The sequence below is a fragment of the Gopherus flavomarginatus genome, chromosome 4, assembly GCF_025201925.1.
Source record: "Gopherus flavomarginatus isolate rGopFla2 chromosome 4, rGopFla2.mat.asm, whole genome shotgun sequence".
Classification (NCBI taxonomy): domain Eukaryota; kingdom Metazoa; phylum Chordata; order Testudines; family Testudinidae; genus Gopherus; species Gopherus flavomarginatus.
This window is the reverse complement of record NC_066620.1, coordinates 42,740,483-42,756,857: the sequence shown is the minus strand read 5'-3', so window position 1 is coordinate 42,756,857 and position 16,375 is coordinate 42,740,483.

Sequence of the window (16,375 nt, the reverse complement as noted above, 5' to 3'; positions counted from 1 at the left end):
GTGGAACTCAATATCACAGGAATTCATTGAGGCCACAAATGTAGTAAGTTTCAGTGCCGGATTGGATGTTTATATGTGGATAACAAGAATATCTACAGTTAGAGTAGTTAATGCAAACAGAATGTTTGCAAACAATCTCAGACCTTAAACCCGTCTTTATTAGGGATAGGACAAGACATTCATGGGGACAGATTATCCCACATCTGCCTGCTATTTGGTTTCTGCTCCTTCTTCAGAACCATCTGGTACTGGCCCTTGTAGGAGAGAGTATGCTACACTAGATGGACCATAAGCCTGATCTAATATGGTCATTCCTCTGTTCCTGTATTTGTATTAATTTTGGTGTGATATAGAAAGAGCATTAGGATCAGACTTTTTAAGATGAATCATCTTTTTCACTCATCCACATATGGCTACCCCTTCAGGTTGTGTCACATGTTTTTATAGTGCTGTGTCTGTTTTGATTTTTAAAAGGTAAAATAAAACAATTTTTAAAAGATCTTTTTTCTTTGTTGAACAAATTGCTTAATGAACCAAACCTTAACATGCTGAGTAGTATTTCAGCACAGATGTCTGTAACTCAAACCTTGTGAATCTGCCCATGCGGCTCTCTTCTTGAATCGCAGAGAACAAATGAGTGGGTGGATTTAGAACATGAAATTGCTGTGTGCGCTCATGTTTTGTTTATGCAGCAATCATTTCTTAAAGGTTTAAATTGGAACTTTTTTAATGTTTGCCTGCGGGGGGGAGAGGAAAGGGGGAGAGAGAGAGAGAGAGATGAACCATACTCACACATAATGTCAACCAAACCAGAAGGTATTCTTTAAGAATATGCTCTATAAATGTAAAACTGCAACATTAAAACATTCTACCAACACATTCATAGATTTAGTCAGAAGAAACAATTTAGCCCTGTGTACAGAACAGTCAGCCAAACGACTAGCCGTTTTTAAAAAGTGCCCCTGAATTTACTAATGCTTTACTGCTATTATATTCAGAGCACAGGCACAGGTGATGAAGTGAGAAATACGTTCTTCAGTCTGTGATTGTCAATGAGCAGGTTTCTGTTCAACAGACTTAGCACCATTAAAAGTGATGAAAAACCAGATGCTGTTCTTAATCTTGAACTAGTTCAAAACACACAATTGATACAATTCTCATATTAGTGGATTATATAAATTCAGCCAAAATGCATACTCTGTGTCTGATCCTGCCGCCAGAGTTTTTAGGTGGAGATTTTGGGGGAGTAGGATGGAGGTGGATGGAGGAATAGCCATTGTGTCCCTTTATATCCATTGAATGCATTCAGAATTATTTTTCTTTTGTTTATTGTCTGTATCCTGGACATTTTTCTTTTAACTCAGGTTCCTATGGTGCTGGGGCAAAATGACAGGTTTTAGTTGTTTTTAAATGAATTGCAGTGAATTTTATTTGGGGGAATCGTTATTTTATAATCTATATTTAATATGCCATTCACATTCTTGGAGTGAACCTGAAAGAGTAAATTAAAGAGATAAGGACTTTAATAATTTCATTATTCCCTGTTCTACTACTGGAATAATGTTTCTGGTACAATAAAGAATATGTTTTTAAAAGGTTATTTCTCTGTAATTATATTAATTGCTTAACAGAAAATTTAAAATCTGTGAATATGTAGGTTACACTTAGCAATAAAATGTCACTTACTATTAAAGTTCCAGGTGCCAACAGCACTACAGGAGCTTATAATAAATGGTGCATTTACTATTTTGGGGCTTCTATAACTGCTTTGTGCTCTCTACATATTACTAAACTACAAAGTAGAGGTGGATTTTCATTTAATTTTTTTTCCCAACAATTAAACATTAGTGTGAAGACTTGAATTGATTGCCACATAGTTCCGTATATGTTACCTTTAAGAATTTCAACAGAAAGCTAACCTAATCCTGAAATCATTGAACACAATTTCATTTAAAAATATGATTGCCTCTCACATGGCCACTTTGGAAATAGGGTACCAGAAAGCTTAATCTTGCTGCCTTTGAAGTCAATGGGAGTTGTGTCCTTGCCTTTAATGGGAGCAGAACTGGACCCAAAGTTTCTACACACTTCTGCACATTTGCACTGTGAAGTTTTGCCCTCCACATCCCTAACGGGACGCCAGGGATGAAAATGCCATGCTCCTCGTAGTATTTTCCCTATATCATTCTATTGGTAATGTCGGATGGCGGACAAATATCTGGAACAAGAAGTGTTTTTGAAACAAACATTGCAGCATTGTGCTTGTGTAGAGAACCAGGACATTCAACTGATGAGTCTGTTTTCTTGCCCAGGCTGAGTGAAGCACAAATAATAAATAAGCAGCATACATGATGAAAAGTAAATTATCTAAGATTTAATCATCTAAGAAGTTATTTGAAATGGGAGGAAATTTGGGTATTTAAATGTAAGGAGCAAAAATTGTATCCTCCTGGGAAGGCTTAAAGGGCTAACTAAAGTCACTTCTGCACTACAGGGACTATAGCACAGGACCTATGCTGCCATAACCCCATAGTGCCGATGCAGCCTACAGTAACAGAAAGGGTTTTTCTTTCGGTGTGGGAACACCACATCCCTAAGCAACAGTAGCTAGATCAACAGAAGCATTCTTCCATCTACCTAGCTGCATCTACATTGGGAGTTAGGTTAGGATAATAATAAGAGATATACCAATTGCCTAGATATGGAAGGGACGCTGAAAGGTCATCAAGTCCAGCCCCCTCCCTTCACTAGCAGGACCAAGTACTGATTTATGCCCCAGATCCCTAAGTGGCTGCTCAAGAATTGAACTCACAACCCTGGGTTGATCAGGCCAATGCTCAAACCACTGACGTATCCCTTCCCCTACTATCAGGGATGTAGATTTTTTGCTATGTTGACCTGAATTTTAAGTGTAGCTCAGACCTAATTTTTCCTTCATGTGGGAGGTAGTAGAGGTAGTGTGGCCATTGAGTCTCAGAATCTACAATCAGGAAGGAAGCTATAATTCCACATGTGGTTGGTTATGCCACTCTTTTGGCCCACTTCTGGGATTGTGGTTGTGGGTGGGTCCTGTGCTGTACAATATATTCACAAGTGATCTGGAAGAAGGGGTATGCAGTGAGGTGGCGAAGTTTGCAGACCATACAAAATTACTCAAGATAGTTAAGTCTAAAGCAGACTACAAAGAGTTACAAAAGAATTTTAAAAAACTGGGTGACAAAATGGCACATGAAATTCAATGCTATAAGTGCAATGTAATGTACACTGGAAAACATAATCCATATGATACATACAAAATGATGGGAGTCTTTAGCTGTTACCACTCAAAAAAAAAAGATCTTTGAGTCATCGTTCTCTGAACAAATCTGCTCAATGTGCAGCGGCAGTAAAGCTCAGAGAATGATAGGAACCATGAGGAAAGGGATAGATAATAAGACAGAAAATATCATTTTGCTTCTATATAAATCCAAGGTACACCCACACCTTGAATACTGCATGCAGTTCTGGTTGCTGTACATCAACAAAGCTATATCAGCATTGGAAAAGGTACAGAAAAGAGCAAAAAAATGATTGGGAGTGTGGCACAGCTTCCATATGAGGAGAGATTAAAACACTGGGACTGTTCATCTTAGAAAATAGATAACTAACGGGGGATATGAGAGAGGTTTATAAAATCATGAATGGTGTGGAGAAAGTGAATAAGGAAGTGTTATTTTTCTCTTCATATAACACAAGAACCGGAGATCACCCAATGAAATTAATAGGCAGCAGGTTTAAAACAAACACAAAGAAGTACTTCTTCATACCATGTAGAGTCAACCTGTGGAACCTATTGAAGACCAAACGTATGACTGGATTCAAAAAAAGATCTAGATAAGTTCATGGAGGATAGGTCCATCAGTGGCTATTAGCCAAGATAGTCAGGGATGCAACCAGGTGTCCCTAAACCTCTCACGGCCAGAAGCTGGGATAGGACAACAGGGAATGGATCATTCGGTAATTGCCCTATTCATTCCCTCTGAAGCATCTGGCACTGCCCGCTGTCAGAGGACAGGATATTGGTCTAGATGGACCATTGACTCTTCTTATCTTCTTAGAACACAGTGGAATTCAGAACACTGGCAGAGCTCTCATCAGGTGAAGGCTGCATACAGTTTATCTTTGCTTCTAACCAGTGTTGCTAGCCTATTGCTTTCATAAGGATCAAATTCACCCAGTTTAGCCAACAACAAATTTGAGGTTGGTTTCTATTTTGCTGAATTTAAAGAAAACAGGTCATATCTGAAGTCAGTAATGAAATTTCCACATTACTATAAGAAACTGTCCTGCTAGTCCATAAATGTTTCTCATAGCAAATTATATTTGCTATATGAATCATTTTGAATAACATAAGTAACATTACTATAATAAACTACGTATTGGCATGAGATCAGTGTCTCCAGCTTCGAAAATAAATGCATAACTGTGCCTTCAAATTTATTCTCGATAAGGGTATTCCTCTAGCACCAGGAGACAATTACCTTGAGATAACTTCCTTTGTAACTGACTTTATCTGCTAATTATCTTCTCTGCAGTGTGGCTTAGCCTCAATGACATCCCATACAAGATGTAATTATACTAGTTTATCCTGTTTACAGATGGGAAAACTCAGATGGTTTGAGTTGGATGAAGTTTTTGGAATTTCTTGCAAGATTCTGGATGCCTCACGTCACTGAATGGAAAATAAATATCATTTATAGTGTGGCAAGAAAACATTAATTCAAACAAGAATGATCTCTGGCATCCAGGTTTTTGACGATTTGCTCATGCTTGGACTGGTTATCTTCACTTCATTGCTTTAGCTCTCTTATTGTGTCCTTGACCACCCCCTGTACTCCTTTTCCACCATCAAGTGCTTTCTCTGATGCAACATGCCTGTGGCCTGTCTGCGCTACAAATAGTGCAGCAGAGAGTATTCAGATGTCATAAATATAAAAGGATTCTTTTATTCTGGCTACTGGACATAGACAGACCCTGTAGTTCTCTTTGGTTCTCTATTGCCAGGACTTACTATTACAGACTAGCTTATACTCCACCCTGATTCCAAAGCCCGCCAGGGATATCAGTTGGTGGCTCCTTCACGGGGCCGTGAGCACGGGCGTGTACTTGGCGCTGTTTACCCCTATCCCAAACACCTGCCCTTTTGCGGCATGAAGGAAATCCTGGCGCACATTTATCTAGAGTGCACCAGGTTGCAGCCCCTATTCCGGCTCCTCTTAGATCTCTTATTACATTTTTGGTTGCACTTTTCCCCTCACCTGTTCATCTATGCACTCCCCATCCGTGGCCCCACGAAGTCGCGGGATCTCCTTATCAACCTTCTCTTAGCCCTGGCTAAACAAGCCATCTACAAAACCAGGGAGAGGAGGTTGGCCGACGGGATTTCCTGCGACTGTGGGGCCTATTTCTGTTCCTCCGTCCGTTCACGCATCCAGGCAGAGTTCCTCTGGGCGGCATCCACTGACTCCCTTGATGCCTTCAAGGAGCAGTGGGTGCTGTCCGGGGTTCTCTGCTCGGTGTCCCCATCAGGTTCTCTTCGTTTAGCCCTATGATCTCACTCTCGATCCCATTTTTTTTCATTAGTTGTCCCACGTATTTATTTGGTATCACAGACCTGTGGATGCTCCCCTTAGGCTGAGGGGAGGTCCTTTAGCCTGCCCACTTCCTGGATACCAACAGGACTATTATCGACTGTGCTGCCTCGTGCTAATTCATAGGTTCTCCCCAGAATTAAAAGTCACGGGATGGATTGCTGACTACACCACAGTGTAGATGGGACATAACTGTGTTTTAATCATGTCCCTGAATCATGCAATGGTCTTGTCCAAGACTTTAGAGGAGCAGAGTTAAGAAGGATCTTGTGGGAAAATGAACTATGCGCCCACTGGTAGGGCTAAGGATTCGGTTGATTGGTGGTCATCCAACAGGAGGCAGAATGTCTTACAGAGAAGTTGCAGACCCGTTCAGGCAGGCTTGGCCACATAGGGGTCAGAATCCTCCTCACTCACCTGAAAAAGGAATTCCCAGGGGGCCCTTTCTATCTCATGGGACCCACCTTCAAGTCTGGGCTGGACAGGTGAGACAGTATCTTGGTGTGACAGACGTGAGACCTTGGAAGTGTGGAAACTTCAAATGACTATTATATTGAGATGTGCCAGAGGGAATAGTCATAAAAACTTTGTATCTGTAAATGTGATAGGTATATTTGTGAGCTAGGGATTGTATTCTAGCTCTATGGAAGAAGTTTACTGAGCTTCCCCCAGGAAAAAAAATCAGTGGGGGATAATTACTCCGAATCCTGGGATAGGTAAACTGCTCTGGGGCAGTACCATCCCCCTGGGGGAGTTGCCTATACTGTTCAGACCAGGGTCAAGAGGCCCAGAAGACAATGAAAGGGCTTTTGGTATAAAGGGCTACCCTGAACTGACCGAGGGGCCCTCATTTGATCTTCAAACTGACATGAAACTGTAATCAAGAGGGGAACACCCAGCTGGAAGGTTTTGAAGGCCTGGAACCTACCTTCATGTGGAAGAAGAGTTAGCTTAGCATGAGTGTAGATTCTTTATTGGTTTATAATGTTTCCTCTATGATGCTTTTGCCCTAAATAAATGCACTGTGCTTTGTGAAAGCTGGCTGGTCACTAGTATATGCTGTCAGAGTCCCTGGGACCCTGGGAGAGAGCAGAACTGTGGGCATTGCACTAAGATCAGATCTGCTGGGGTAAATACACTGACTTGTAAAGGGGCTGCAACCCAAAATTTTTGATCTGGAGGGAGAGAAACACAGGTTCCTGCTCATAGAGAGGTGACACCTGGAGGCCTGGGACCTAAAGGGGTTTCCTTGAGAAGACTAAGGAGGGAGCAGAGGGACAGTTCACCCTGGAACTGTGATGATCTCCCCATTAGAAGAAAAAGAAGTTAATGTCTTCACCTCAGTGGCTAACAGTGAGGTGGGGAACTGAGTCACATATATTCTTTCATAAAAATAAATTAGAAATTTCTCAGTTCTCCACACAGAGTTCTGTCTGCTGGCAGTGGGCCTCAAGAATAGTAGAGCTCTCAGAACTGTTTGTTGTGCTTGAATGCTCTAGTAAGACCACTAAGGTCATATTCTGAGGCCTGAGGGACCTGGGGGAATGTGAGAAGGGAGCACTGGCACGCTGATTATTTTGTTGTTTGCTTTATCAAATATTGATCTTTTCTCTATCCCCAACAGTGTTCTCCCTTAGTGTCTTTCAGTAGATATTGTTATAATATGGATTATATCCTGACTGGCGCCTTAGCTCTTTTAGAGCGCTGGGAATACTGGTCACTGACATTGGTTTAGAAGGCAGAGTGACACCCTCTGTATACACATCCTCAGGGGAGCTAGAGGCACTGTTTGACACCATGAATTCTTTACACCAGATCCGGTTGATACCAAACAGAGGACACTATAAACTAGGTCAGCAGCACTCAACCCACAACTCCATGCCCCTTACATACATTGGCTAAGCGCCACCTAGTTGAATAAGCGTTATATTAGGATTCTGGAAGGTTAGTTATTTAAATTCATTTATTTCCTTCTCTTCTTTCTCTAGGTTGTTAAATTATAAAATCATGTGTCTAGTGCTTCAGGCAGAAATGCGTTAGGAATAAGATCCACAACCATTTCAAAGATGCTTCAGTCCCATACATGGATGGAACTACGGGAACCATATTCCCAATGCTATTAGAGAGCCTTAGTTTAAGACCTTGTATATATTAAGTGTTCTCTAATAGTTGACATTGTTTCATGCATAAACAAAGTAGACTTATTCAACATTACTCCTTGGATTTACTACTACTGTCTGCCTTTTGGGGGGACTACAACTCTAAAGGAGTTCATAACTGTGGATACATAAACCAGAATTCATTAAATGCAATCTGCGCATTTGATGGAGAAGGAAAAAACCCCAAGATCTAACAGCAAACATGTGGCTTTTTTTTTTAAACTTCTGGTGAATAAATGCATGTTGTTACAATGGACTAATCTTGTTCCTCTCAACTCTGATTCTGTCAGAGTGAACAGTTTTCTTTTCTGTCAGTTGAAGAAAGCAAATGCTTGGTTAAGTACTATATGTTTTTTTCCAAATCTTCAATACAATTCTTGGTGATTCAGCTGAGCTTCTCGTCTGTTCAATTTTTCAGGGCAGCAGGAGTAACACCCTATGTAAACATACCCTATATCCTGCATGAAAAGGATGGCAACACTTTGAGTATGGTAACAGGGAGCACATGGGTAGAGCAGTGGCATAGCCAGGTTCTAAGAGCAGGGGGAGTGAACACATTAAAAAGGGCGCCACCCACTGCGAAGCAGCAAAGAAAAAAAAGAAATAAAAAAAAAAGCCCAAGTCTTGTCACCGAAGACTGAAGAACCTGCTGCTGAATTACCCATCGCCGAATTGCCGGCGAGGACCCAGAGCGACTGAAGCACCCACTGCCGAATTGCCGCCAAAGACCCAGAGCGACTGAAGAAACCCTGAAGTGAGTGCCTGAGTGCCACTGAAGACCCAGACATGCTGAGAAGCGCCCCTGAGCGCTCAGGGAAGCGGCAGCTCCCCCTGCTCCACCCCCAGCTATGCTACTGGGGTAAAGGGACCTTTCATCCTGCCAGCAGTGGTACATGACTTCTAAACATAAAGCTAGAGAGGCTGAGGCCTTGTGATCACTACCAATGTCATTGCGTTGCAATATGATTGTGACTAGTCGAGTTAGCGATCGTTTCACTAGTGACAGGTCATGTTCAGCATTGTGCGAGCTAGTCATGGTTAAACCCTAGGGCAGGGATTTGCAACCATTTCTATACTGTGGTTCTATGTTACAACACAGAGTTTCTGAACCCTCCTCCCAACTAGCTGTAAAGAGAAGGAAGGAAATAACATCTCCTTTGAGCCTGTCCCACAGGCCTTACTGAGCCAAAACTCCCATTTGCTTCAATGGGAATTTTTCTGGGGTAACAACTGCATCATCAGACCCTTAGTGTGCATGCCAAGAGCTTGATTCTGCACCGACTTGCACTTTTACATAGTCTGTGCACAAAGAATGCTGACTTGTGTAAAACGTTACCATATCAGAATAGAAGCATTTTACAGCCACTGATACAGGGTCCCAAGTGTGATATTTATGCAGTCTACTGATCAGGAAAGGAACTGAAAAACTTGAAGCAGTATAACTAATCCCCCCCAAAATTGTGAGAATGGCTTCGAAATCATGAGATTTTAAAAAATAATATATGTTGAGTTCTTCTTATTTGCCAGCTGGTGTTTGAGCCTTTAAGGTTCCTGGTTTCCAGCTTTTTCCCACAATCATGAGTGTTAGAAACTTATTTTTTAAAGCTTCTCATTGTCACAAGGTGTCTAGACCCCATTCTATTATGGCCACTAAGGGGTTAACAGGTAGGTGAGCTAGTTCCTCATCTGGAGCTAATTGCTGGGTCAGCAACAGCTGGGGGATAGGAAGGCTGCAGATCAAAGGAGAGGATGGCTACTAGAGAGATGACCAAACTGTAATCTTAAGCAGTATAGTGGAGGGAAGTATCCCAGTAAGTTGGACTTCCAGAGAGGGAGAATCAGAGAATGTGAGTCTGGAAAAGGCTTACAAGAGAGATGAGTTAGTAAACAGAGAGGGATGTGAGGAACTGGTCCCAGTGACTTAATGCTGGGTCCCTGGGCTGGAACCCAGAGGAGTGGGTCAGCCGGGACTCCTCTACCATCCCCAGCAAAGGGACTAGTAAAATGTCTTGGAGCAAAAGTGTTAAGACACAACATGGGACTGAGATTGTTGACCCATTGTTAGGGTCACAGGACTTATGGTCTATCAGACTCCCAACTTGGCTGGAGTCATAAGAGGACTGCCTGGCACAGGGCCAATCAGCTGATGGAAGTGGGAACATAAATTGAAGCAGAATTACTGTGATGCTACCCTTAGTCACGACAGGGCGTTGGCTGGTAAAGGCATCTCTGGGCACTCATCTTACCTGTGGACTCCAGGAGTTGGGACATTATGAAAAACACCAAATATAGTGAGGTATGTGATAATATCATGAGTGCTGGCAACACAAGATCAGTGTGGTGGGTAGCTACAAGGAAATAAGTGAGGAGGATGTTGGGTTGTAGCAAAATGGGCCAACGTAATGCGCCATATGCTTGCCACTGGAGAGTCTGACGTCACGGCTAGTGGGACAGGGGAGAGAGGTTGAAATAACCCTTTGCACAGTGTCACAGAGAAGAGAGGAGAGAACCAAGGCACAAAACAGGAGAACTGGGAGAAAGATGCAGAATGGAGAGGTTGGAGACACAGACCCTGAGCCAGCACTGTGATGTCCACGACTGCAACACTGGCACACAGCCCCTCTGATATCAGTGGTACCCTCTGCAGCCACAGCAGTCTGCTGGTGTGGATCACAATGCAGTATTGGGGCCATAGAGAGAAAGAGGCAAAAAGGGGAAGGAAGACAAATGGAAAGAGAAGAAAGTGGAATTGAGAGAGCAGCAAAGGGAAAGGAGAAGAAGTAAAACACTAGACAGGGAAAGGGAGCAAAGGCAGAGAAAGGGAGATGGACTGAAAGGCACAGTAAAGTCTCATTGTATTTGTCACCTGGCAACTGCCTACATTTCATTTTCATGACTTTTTAGTAGTCACGCTCACAAAATCTCTTGTCACTGTCTTAGTGCCTGTCACACATGTGACTACTCAAGACTTGACTTTGTATTTAATTAGCATTTAATTTTAAAGCCTCTTTTTCTGCTTTTCCCATGATGAATCTTCCATCTGTTCTCTCAACGGTACGCTTTCAGTTCAGGTGTCAGATAAGTCACCAAGTGGGAGTGGGAGTAAAGCTTAATGCAATGATTCTCCACATGGGTCCTAACCTAGGTAGCATAGACCTACACTACCTGAATTAAAGAATTATGTAGGCTATTAAATGGAAGCAGTAGTAGGATGTTAACTTATAGCAGATCAGCCATTGAGGGTGGAGGTGCATTACCCATACTTTGCCAGTTCACAACATTAATACTCAATTAGTTGACTGTATCAAGCATTTAAGAATCAACTGAAAAGAAATCAGGTAGCCCGTTCCTATTCAGTTATGTAACTTAATCTATCCCTTTGATGTGCTTGCAAACCAAATTCTGCCTTCAGATATTTGTGGAGAACTGCCCTAAAGTCAGTGGGAGCCAAGAGCAAAATATAGCCAACTGTTCCCTTCTTCTTAAACTCCTAAAAAATCTGATTGGACAAAGACTAAAACCAAGAAGAATTGGTTTTTGAGGAGCAATCCCAAGTCTTGGAACTAATTAAACTGATTATTTTTGGGGGAAGGGATAGTTCAGTGGTTTGAACATTGGACTGCTAAACCCAGGGTTGTGAGTTCACTCTTTGAGGGGGCCATATAGGGATCTGAGGCAAAAATCTGTTGGGGACTAGCCCTGCTTTGAGCACGGGGTTCTACTAGATGACCTCCTGAGGTCCCTTCCAAGCCTGACATTCTATGGTTACTTATTTGTGATAGTGAATGAGAGAGGAAAAATTAATCATTTGTGCTTCACTGATAATATTGACCTGATTGAATCATTGCAAGAAGAGGGGCAAAAATTGCTGAACAGGAAGCAGAGTGGAAGTGGTGCAGTTAGGTCTAAGTATATCACATGAATCTACAAAGACAACAACCTGAAAAGGCAAAGATATTCCTACTTAAATCTGAGGAGGCACTGGAGTACATTGAGCACTTGAAATATCTGAGTAGCATGACTCAAGGGACTCTAAACATCACTTAGGTATCTTCCATAGATACCTGGACTAGTAATTGCTGCTCTAATGCCATTTGGAGAAGCAAAGGTATTACAATGAAATGTAAAGTGACACTGCTGCAGTCTCATCTTCAGCATCTTTCTATATGCATGTGAGACATGGATGCTAAGGAAACAAGACATTAAAAGCTTTCTGCCTTCAAACTGAAACGTTACAAGTGATTGCTGCCCAGTGTTTGTGTGCAAGATATAGCTAATGAAGAAGCAAGCATCTGAATTTACAGTATAACTGGAGTGATTCCTAATATCATCAAGACAATCAGATGAAGAAAATTTGAGCTTATGGAGTGAATGAGTGGAGGATGATTGCCAAAGCGAGTTTCGTGGGGACTGGTACCAGGGGCAGAGAGTATGTAGCTGATGGGACAGGACATGGTATAGCGTGCTTCTCAATGCTGCGTGAAGACTACAAAATGTGGAGGAAGATTGTTGGTCAGTGACTCTCCAGCGTTTTCTCTTCATTATGTGACTCTATGGTGCTTGGCATTTTGAGAATAAATAAAAATAATAGGCAGTGATCAGAAACATTGCAAATTAATAATCAAAACGATAGTTTAGGTAATTTGGGGACTGATTCTAATAATGCATTTTCTGATTTATCACATTTTAATCAATCTGTTTAGTATCTAAGATTACTGTGACATGAAGCATTATGTACATACTTTTTGAGACCTAAACAGCCTAGGTTTTTTTTAGGCATACTAAGCACCCATAACTCCAGTTTAATGGGAGCCGCAGATGTTCAGTGCCTCAAAAAAAGCTGGCACACTAAAGGTGTTCAAGCTTAATTCTCATTTCTTTCCTTCTTCTCCAGAAATCTTGGAAGCTCTTAATGAGCCATTTACAAGGTACACTGATATAACTACTTAGAAGTAGGGCTATCAACAATTAATTGGGATTCATCACGCATTTACAAAAAATTGCAATTAATCGCACTGTTAATAATAGAATACCATTTAGTTAAATCTTTTGGGATGTTTTCTACATTTTCAAATATATTGATTTCAATTACAACACAGAATTACAAAGTGTACAGTGCTCACTTTATATTTATCTGCAATCTATTTATCATGAAAGTTGAACTTACAAATGTAGAATTATGTACAAAAAATAACTGCATTCAAAAATAAAAAAATGTAAAACTTTAGAACCTACAAGTCCACTCAGTCCTACTTCAGCCAGTCGCTCAGACAAACAAGTTTGGTTACAATTTTCAGGAGATAATGCTGCCCGCTTCTTGTTTACAATGTCACCTGAAAGTGAGCACAGGCGTTCGCATGGCACTGTTGTAACCGGCATCGCATGATATTTACGTGCCAGATGCACTGTTCCTTCATGCTTCAACCATGTCCCTTCATGCTTCAACCACCATTCCAGAGGACATGCATCCATGCTGATGACGAGTTCTGCTCGGTAACGATCCAAAGCTGAGCGGACTGACGCCTGTTCATTTTCATCATCTGACTGAGGTGCCACCAGAAGAAGGTTGGTTTTCTTTTTTGGTGGTTTGAGTTGCTCTTTTAAGACATCTAAAAGCATTCTCCACATCTCGTCCCTCTCAGATTTTGGAAGGCACTTCAGACTCTTAAAACTTAGTGCTGTATCTATCCTTAGAAATCTCACATTGGTACCTACTTTGCGTTTTGCCAAATCTGCTGTGAAATTTGGCACACGTGCTGGGTCATCATCCGAGACTGCCATATCATGAAATATATGGCAGAATGTGGGTAAAACAGAACAAGGGACATACACTTCTCCCTCAAGGAGTTCAGTCACCAATTTAATTAACACATTATTTTTTTAACAAGCATCATCAGCATGGAAGCATGTCCTCTGGAATGGTGGCCGAAGCATGAAGGAGCATATGAATGTTTAGCATATCTGGCACATAAATACCTTGCAATGCTGGCTACAAAAGTGCCATGCGAGCGCCTGTTCTCACTTTCAGGTGACATTGTAAATAAGAAGCAGTCAGCAGTATCTCCCGTAAATGTAAACAAACTTGTCTTAGCAATTGGCTGAACAAGAAGTAGGACTGAGTGGACTAGTACGCTCTAAAGTTTTACATTGTTTTGTATTCAGTGCAGTTATGTAACAAAAAAAAATCTACATTTGTAAGTTACACTTTCACGATAAAGAGATTGCACTACAGTACCTGTAAGAGGTGAATTGAAAAATAATTTTTCTTTTATCATTTTCAGTGCAAATATTTGTAATAAAAATAATAATATAAAGTGAGCACTGTACACTTTGTATTCTGTGTTTTAATAGAAATCAATATGTTTGAAAATGTAGAAAAACATCCAAAAATATTTAATAAATGTCAGTTGGTATTCTATTGTTTAACAGTGCGATTAATCGTGATTAATTTTTTTAATCGCAGTAAATGTTTTTTCGTTAATTGCGTGACTTAACTGCGATTAATCAACAGCCCTACTTAGAAGTCTATTTGTTGTTTATTCACTGAACTGATAAATAAAAGGGCAAAATATTATTTTCTAATATATGTGTTGTTAATTTTTGTCACAATCCAATTGCTCTGACACCAAAAAATCAAAATTGGTCTGATTTGAAGTCCATGTTTTTTTTAATTTCTTTTTAAAAAGAAACCTGAAGAACATTAGCTGTGATTATTTTTAGTTGAGATGGCTTCAGTGAAAGCATTGCCACAGTGTGTCTTGCATCCTTTTACCTTTCTCTCATAGTAACTATTGTAATAATATCAATCATCTCCACAGGAAATGTTGCACTAGATAATGTTTCAGTTGATTTGAAACTTGGGAACAAAGTCAGAGCTAAGTGTAGGGTATTTTTTTAAGTTAATACATTTCAGTTAATTCAGTGGGGTTAAATCTGGCTTCCATCTGTTTTCTGGGTTATGAGTTCATCAGAACCAGTACAAGGGCTTACATATTTCCATTACATGGTGATTTACTTATTATTCTGATTACTCTGTTCCCTGCTGCTGTAAAATATATCTAGCTCTTACTGTGAAAAGTGACTCTGTAAAAACAGCACCCTTGGGTTCATTATTTATTGTGTTTCAGTGACTTCCCGATCAAATGTAAGCACAATGACTCATCTTAACTTCCAGATCTGAAATGCAGCCTGGGTTCTGAAACTCAAATTGTTCTGTCTGGGTCATGCTTTGTCTCTAGTAATAAAAGATTATACAGGCCAAATTCTGTATACCAGTACACCCTCTCCCCCCCTACCATTGTCTTCACTGAAGTTACCCAGGGGTATCTGAGGACAGAATTGGATCCTGTAAAATTATGTCGATGCTGAGCTAGATTAGAATTCAGCTCATTCTCTCACAAGTTTATTGGCCCTGCAGTTCTAATGGGAGTTAAAAAGTTAGGCCATGTCTACGCTAGTGAGTTTACAGCAGCACAGTTGTACTGATGCATCTGTGCCGCTGTAAAATCGCTTGTGTAGCTGGTCTAAGCTGATGGGTGAGAGCTCTCCCGTCGATATAATAAAACCAGAGCAGCGGTAGCTTCTCCCGCCGATTTGGCACTGTACACACCGACGCTTCTGTTGGTATAACTTATGTCGCTATGTTTTTTTTCAAACCCCGGAGCAACATAAGTTATTCCAACAAAAGTGGTAGAGTAGACATGGCCTAAGAAACACTTTTACTTTTGGGGGTCAGTACACCAAACAGATATGAATAACCACAGGGAGTAGAACTGTTGCATAAGAAAGGTATCAATTTTGCAAAGTCACTTTTCAAAACAATGCCATACCTTAAAATAAAAGAGAATAATGTAAGACTTCTATTTAAAAAGTCTGACAATTTTATTTTAGTGTTCTATCTTAAGCCTCGCAAAGTGAAATACGCTAGTGAATCCAGCAGATTTATTTGGAGATCACATGCACGTAATACCGTATACAGGTGGTAAAGGAAGGAAAAATTTATTAACTCGTCAAATGTTATACAGAATTTTTTTACACATATGCAAACAATATAAAATCAGTGTTCTATAAAAATTATTAATTACTGAATTTGCAGAGAACAAAGGATTCTAAAAAGCTGCAGTCAACATTGTCACTTTAATCATTTGATCAAAGTTTATATTTAATCTCTGGCCCTTAACATTTAGATTCAGAGCAGATGAACAATTTTACTGAACATACATATCAATCGCACAATATATTCCTCCTGAAGTTTAACCCGTGATGCCATCCACAAAGGAGATTCTTTACTCCAAATTTTATTTCATAAACCATACATTATATTAGGTAGTTTTCAAGGCTTAATTATATGAACAGCAATTTATTGTCTCCTCCGTGCCTGGTGGGGCAGATCCTCAGCTGGTGTAAACCGTGATAGCTTCAATGGGGCTCTCATTACTCTCTTTACTCCCATTAACATAAAGAGGAGCTATTTTTATGTAGCAGGGAGAGACCAGAACGAGTAAAATGTAGACAAACATCATCCACATCTAAATGTGAAAATTAATTTAAAAACAATGTATCTTTTGTTTCTTTGAGCCAGATTCC